Source organism: Physeter macrocephalus, chromosome 2 (assembly GCF_002837175.3).
Source record: "Physeter macrocephalus isolate SW-GA chromosome 2, ASM283717v5, whole genome shotgun sequence".
Taxonomy (NCBI): Eukaryota; Metazoa; Chordata; class Mammalia; order Artiodactyla; family Physeteridae; genus Physeter; species Physeter macrocephalus.
The window spans coordinates 65107607-65115099 of record NC_041215.1 but is presented as its reverse complement, the minus strand read 5'-3'; positions in this window follow the sequence as shown (position 1 = coordinate 65115099).

Genomic DNA, 7493 nt, shown 5'->3' with positions numbered 1-7493 from the left:
TGTGGTACGCGGGCCTCTCACTGTTGTGGCCTCTCCCGTTGCAGAGCACAGGCTCCGGACGCGCAGGCTCAGCGGCCATGGCTCACGGGCCCAGCCTCTCCGCGGCATGAGGGATCCTCCCAGACCGGGGCGCAAACCCGGTTCCCCTGCATCAGCAGGCGGACGCGCAACCACTGCGCCACCAGGGAAGCCCTGAAATTTTTAAAAAATAAAAACTGGAGGGTGGTAATTCTCGCTGAACATCCATGCCCTTAAGCATTGATTTGAGAAGGCATTCCCGGTGCCTTTCCTAATTGCAAAATAAAATGGAGGAAGAGAGCAACATCCCCTCTTTGGGGACTGCATGAGGGGTAGTAAATATTATTTCATTTCCTCTGCTATTGATAAGCTCTCTGGGGATCAATCAGGTGATCACCAGAGAATTGGGCTCTGGGGACCACTGATGGAAATGACCCCTCACACTTCCAGGTCACCACACAGCTGTGTGCAGGACAGAGTCATGGAAAAGCAATGAAATGCAAAGAAAGGAGATAGAGGGAGGAAGGGGCACTAGAGTTGTGTCTAATTGTGAGAAAATTTCATTTATAAAAATAAAATCCCAGAAAGCAGATTAGGAGACAATTATTTGCACTACAGAAATATTTCTAATGCTTTATAAAAACAGAAAATTAAATTGCACAACATTGTAAATCAACTATACTTCAATAAAAACATAAAATTTAAAAAAATTTTTTCAATAGGTATATATATGCAAATACATGGGATAAGAAAAGCCAATAGTTGTATAGCACTATGTTCATTGTTCCACTTTCCGAATAATTAACTCATTTAATCCTTATTATAATCCCCATTTTACAGCCAAGACCATTTAAGGTTGAAAACCCACACAGCCACTAAAGAACAGACCAAAGCTTCCAGGGTCACGCTCTTAACGGCTACGCTTGACCACCCCCTCATGAGACACAAAAGGGCTGGTCCCCTCCTCAGAGGCCACCACTGTTACCAGCTTCCTGGGGATCCTTCCAGAAGATAGATAATTCAAGGAAACTTTTCTTTTGTAGGCTCATTCAAGCCCATTTTTCAATCAGCAGTTTGGAGAACAGATTCAGATGCTCCCTTCCATCCACATGGTTAAGTTCTGACCCATAAACTGTGAAGTCCCTGAGGCACCCGTGGAGAGACACAGCCTGTTATGTTGCCACCTGTAAACCACAGACCCACAGACAAGGGGCCTCTGATTTACTAGGCTTCTCCCTGCTGGTCCACAGAGCCGTTAATCTTTTCCCCTGGGGCAGAGCTTGACAGCTCCCAAAGGTCCCAGTGAAGTACTCTTTTCAAAGTGAAATTCTCAGTCAAATAAACTTGAAACAGACTTGGTCTGGATCCAGGTACAGAACCAACCCCCTCCTTGCCTCCGGCCAGTCGTTGGCTACACTTCACTTCCTGGGTTTTTTGAGTCCTCTGGTGCAGGCTACGTTTTTCCTTCAATAAAACAGTGATTTAAAACCTTCATTCTTCCTGTTTTAAAATTGTGCCAGGGCATAATCATTCTGTCTTCACCAAAGAGTACACAAAAATCAACCAGAGCTCTGCAGCCAGCCACCCCCATGGTGGAATATCAGGTAAACACTTTATCAGACCCATCGATCTGGCTGGTGGGAAGCAGCGGCACAGCACAGGGAGATTGGTTTGGTGCTTTGTGATACCTAGAGGGGTAGGATAGGGAGGATGGGAGGGAGGCTCAAGAGGGAGGGGATATGGAGACATGTGTATGCATATGGCTGATTTGCCTTGTTGTGCAACAGAAACTAACACAGTATTGTGAAGCAATTATACTCCAATAAAGATCTATTTTAAAAAATCTTCTACTTTTATCCAATAAGAACTCTATTTTTTCACTCCTCCTTTGTTTCTTCACTTGAAATTTCATTTTGATTCTCTCTAAGCATTCAGTTTTCCCTTAGACATTCAGACTACTCCTTTTCTTAGATTAGTGCCCCCAGGCTCTCTTCACCTCTACCAGGGACTTCAGTGATTTTCTGTGATAATAAAAGGATTAAAAAAGGTGGTGATAATAAAAAGGAAAGTTTTCTTCCTTTTCTGTAAACTCTAACAACAACAAAAAAAATTGCAAAGAATGATTTCTTGTGGGGCAGTGGCAGGGGAACGTTTTCATGCAGGGGGAAGGTGTCGAGTAAATTTCTAACATCCCCACAGTTTACATTAACAATTATTAGAAGTCTCTTGCTGGGCACCCCATCCTTCTGTGTTCATTTTGTCTCTGAGTGTATTGATGTGGGATTCATTACTGCTGTTTTGGTCTTTTTTTCCTCCTGGCACATGGTAGGGGCTGTAATTCCCTGCCCCTTTAGAAGTAAGGTGAGACCATGCGATTTGCTTTGGCCAAAGGAACTTGAGAGGTGACGTGTATCATTTCTCAGGGAAAACTTAAAAAACCGGCATGTGATGCCTCAGATTCCCATCCCGCTGCTGCAGTGGTTGTAGTAGTAAATGTTAACATAGATCCTCCGCAGCCTGGGTCCTTGCGTGGCAATGCTTAAAAGACCCTCCCTCACTGCAATGAACAGTGAGAAATTAACTTTATGTTAAGCCACTGAGGTTTGGGAGCTATTCGTTACAATCTAGCCCCTCTAGACTGATAACATTTGAAACAACTATAAATAAGTAATGAAGAGCATTCGGAATCTTTGCCTCAGCCTGTGAAGACCAAAGTTAAAGTCTGTTTTTCCATCTGATGGTGCAATCTCAGATAAAATAACAATTCAATTGATTCATTTAGCAAATCTTAATTACGGACTTACTCTGTTCAAAGCACTATTAACAAGGGTAACAAAAACTTTATTTGATTATCAGGATTATTTATTTAAAAGACACTAAAATTCCAGATAATTCAAAATAGCCAAAATGACTTAGCATCTAAGATGCTGTGCATAGTGCTTTTATTACAATTTCCCATTGCCTCTGAGCATTTTCCAGCTATAAAATTGTTAAAGGGTAGATTTCCCCCAAAGGGTAAAATCATGACTCTCATGCAGATGTAAAATGAACACATGTTAAAGATTTTACTTACTCATTATTCAATGAAGAAACTGGAATTACATTATAACTGGTTCAAAGGAGAAGTCAAAAGAACCACAATTTTCTATGGAATAAAGAACTGTTGAAATGAATTTACAAAGGGACACAAAACTGGAATTTTCACTGGGATGTGGAGCAGGGCAGTTGAGGAATGTGGGGTAGTCAGTTTAAACCACCATGCCATAATTCCACCACAGAATTTATTTGTATGACACTAGATACAAATTATTTTGTATTGCTGTCAAATATCTACAAATTCAGAGTTATGAAATAGCTCAAAGTCAGCAAAAGGCTAGAATCCGACAAAGCAAAGGGTATGCTCTAGACAATGCAGTTTTCCATTAGAGACATCCAGTAAGCCCTTTTCCTTATTCTGAGTTTCCTTATAGACTGAATTCTCAAAATAAAAAATAATAATAATAATTAAAATAAGTGATGCTATTTACTCAGTGCTAGGCAATGTGCTCAGACCTTTACATACATTATCATTAGATGGATATTATTATTACTATTTTACAGACAGGATAACTGAGACCTAACTTTTTTTTTTTGCCCTGTCTCGTGGCTTGCGGGATCTTAGTTCCCTGACCAGGGAGGGAACCCAGGCCCTTGGCAGGGAGAGAGCAGAGTGCTAACCACTGGCCTGCCAGGGAATTCCCTAGCCCAGAATTTAAATGAAAGTCTGACTGATTCCAAAGCTTTCAACTGTTTTCAAAGAATATTTAAGATAATGACAAGTTTGGGCTTCCCTGGTGCCGCAGTGGTTAAGAATCCACCTGACAATGCAGGGGACACAGGTTTGAGCCCTGGTCTGGGAAGATCCCACATGCCACAGAGTAACTAAGCCCATGTGCCACAACTACTGAAGCCCTGCGCCTAGAGCCCGTGCTCCGCAACAAGAGAAGCCACCACAATGAGAAGACCACACACCACAACAGAGTAGCCTCTGCTCGCTGCAACTAGAGAAAGCACAGCAGCAACGAAGACCCAACACAGCCTAAAATGAATAAATTTATTTAAAAAATATATATCAAATAATTTTTTTTAATATATCAAATAAATGGAATCACTCAGTACGTAACCTTTAAAAGATTTTTTTTTATGGGGGTGATAATTATAGATTCACAGAAGTTGCCAAAATAGTACAGAGAGATCCTGGTACCCTTCACCCAGTTACTCCAATGCTGACATCTTACATAACTACAGTGCAATATCAAAACCAGGAGATTGATCTTGGTCCAGTCCACAGCCATTCCACGTCCATCAGTTTTACATGCACTCATTTGTGGGTGCCTGCACAGTTCTATACAATGTTATCACATGTGTAGTATTGTGTAACTATCACCACAATCAAGATATGGAATTATTCCATTACTGCAAAAATGCTTGTGTCATCCCCTTATAGTCACATCTTGTGGAGTTACATTTTTGGAAGGCTTTCTTTATGTGTTCCCTCTCCTTTAAAAAAAAAACCCACTTTAAGGTAATTAAACAATTAATTCAATCCTTCTTTTGTACTGCAATATTTGTTTTTTACTGACGTTATTTTTAGAAAGTTCAAAAAATTTCACTTTTTTTAAAAACTGTTTTTCTTCTTTTCATTTCATAATTATTACTGAAAAAAAATGTTGTCCCATAGAGAGTATGTTAAAAAGTGTTCCATATGAGGTATTGTTTGTGCTGTGAAGGTCACTATTTGGAAACCAGAATCTTGGACTTGCCCAGGCATCAAGCTGAAAAAAGGTAGCCCATCATTTAAATGAGTTCAAACTCTTTTACAGCTGTTGAGCCAAAGGCAGAACCTTAATCATTTTTCCTCTTCAGTCCCTAAAAATACAAATTTTATAATAAAGAGTATGACATGTTAAACCTCTAAAAAAAGTCATGTTTTGGTAGCAAATAGATGAACTATGGAAATGGTTCCATAGTTCAAACTCACTTTTAAGTTAAAAAACTGTTTTAGGGGAAAAGTAATTTTCAGACCTATGAAATCTGTGTTTCCTCTGGGCTCTGTTTTCCCAACTAATCAGTTATTTAAGGTAAGAAGAACTGCAAACACTCCATCTCCAATTTTTTTCTATTTGCTTATAAATTAAAATAAACTTTATTCTTAAAGAAGATCGCTGATTTGGAATTACCAGAATACTATTTAACCATATTGATTTGTGGGAGACCCTGCTTTTTCATGGACCCCATCCATATTCTTTTTTGTATCTTGTTTCTGTCTTGGGTTTATATTTATTATAAATGTAAGGATGTTTTCCATCCTTTGCTCAAGTTATCCCTCTTGCATTCTCTGGTGAGCTTAGCCTCTAGCCGTGATGGATTTCTTCTCCTAGAGCCTGGACAGAGACATTCCATTCAGTACTTATGGCATATGCTATTTGCAGGCCCCTAGGCTGGAATAATAAAGAAACTAAACACTAATGGGAGGGGGCAGGTAGGGGATGGTTTTCCCTCCAAAGTTTACTTTTTCATTTTTATTGACTCTTCTTCTATGTAGTCTCTTTTCTATATAATTGGAATTATAAGCCAATGTGTGGGCAATTTTCAGAGCAGACTTAATTAATTCATTACTATGATTGGATAAATACATCGTCTGTGGTTCTTGGTGAATGGCTTTGCCCTGAGGTCCACAGACGTGGCTAATAATGAGCAAAGTAGGACACTGATGTACCTTCTTCATATAAGAGAAGTAGTTTCCATTTGTCCCTCCAGATTGACTCTCTACTCTTCTCCTCACCTGGGGGTGCCAGATTCAGCAAACAAAAATACAAGATGAAGAGTGAGGTCAGGTGTTTTCCTCCAGCTCCTCCCTTTCTGGTTGCGGAAGTTTGGCTGTGTCCCTCTGTCAAGCCGTGGCTGCTGCAGGTGCCCTCTCTTAAAGCTAGAGATACTCTCTGGGCCCAGTAACTGCTCTCTTCCCTGACCCTGGGGCCTAAAGGGGGTCTTGGTTCTCTGTGTCGCGAGCCTCAGAACGTTCACCATCCCTTTCTGTTTTCCCTTAACGCTCACACCACTGAAAATGATCCCTTCATTAAATTTGCCTCAGTTCCCCACTTGAAAGTGCCATCTGTTTCCTGTCAGGACTCTGACTGACACAAAGTGGTTCTGATTAGTGGAGTATACATCACATGTTTTGCAGAAAGATAAATTGTAAATTGAACCATAGAGTTATTATTATTATTTTTTATAAATTTATTTCTTTTTGGCTGCATTGGGTCTTCGTTGCTGCACGTGGGCTTTCTCTAGTTACGGCGAGCGGGGGCTACTGTTAGTTGTGGTGTGCGGGCTTCTTATTGTGGTGGCTTCTCTTGTTGCGGAGCACACGGGCTCCATAGTTGTGGCGCACGGGCTTAGTTGCTCCGCGGCATGTGGGATCTTCGCGGACCAGTGCTTGAACCCGTGTCCCTTGCATTGGCAGGAGGATTCTTTTTTGTTGTTGTTATTGGTTTTTAAATTTATTTATTTATTTATTTTTGGCTGTATTGGGTCTTCGTTAGTAAGCGTGAACTTTCTCTAGTTGCGGCAAACAGGGCTACTCTTTGTTGCGGTGCATGGGCTTCTCACTGCGGTGGTTTCTCGTTGTGGAGCACGGGCTCTAGGCGTGCAGGCTCAGTAGTTGTGGCTCATGGGCTCTAGAGCACAGGCTCGGTAGTTGTGGTGCACGGGCTTTGTTGCTCCGCGGCATGTGGGATCTTCCCAGACCAGGGCTCGAACCTGTGTCCCCTGCACTGACAGGTGGATACTTACCCACTGCGCCACCAGGGAAGCCGGGCAGGCGGATTCTTAACCACTGTGCCGCCAAGGAAGTCCCCCATAGAGTTATTGACTAACATAGCTTTATGTCTATGGGCTTGCATAGCTTCAAGAATGCTTTAGCTTAATTACGGTGCATCTGTATTTTTTATTTTTTAACGTCTTTACGGGAGTATAATTGCTTTACAAGGGTGTGTTAGTTTCTGCTTTATAACAAAGTGAATCAGTTATACATATACATATATCCCCATACTCCTCCCTCTTGCGTCTCCCTCCCTCCTACCCTCCCTATCCCAGCCATCTAGGGGGACACAAAGCACCGAGCTGATCTCCCTGTGCTATGTGGCTGCTTCCCACTAGCTATCTATTTTACATTTGGTAGTGTATATATGTTCATGCCACTCTCTAACTTTGTCCCAGCTTACCCTTCGCCCTCCCCATATCCTCAAGTCCATTCTCTAGCAGGTCTGCATCTTTACTGCCGTCTTGCCCCTAGGTTCTTCATGACCATTTTTTTTTTCTTAGATTCCATATATATGTGTTAGCATACAGTATTTGTTTTTCTCTTTCTGACTTACTTCACTCTGTATGACAGATTCTAGGTCCATCCACCTCACTACAAATAACTCAATTTC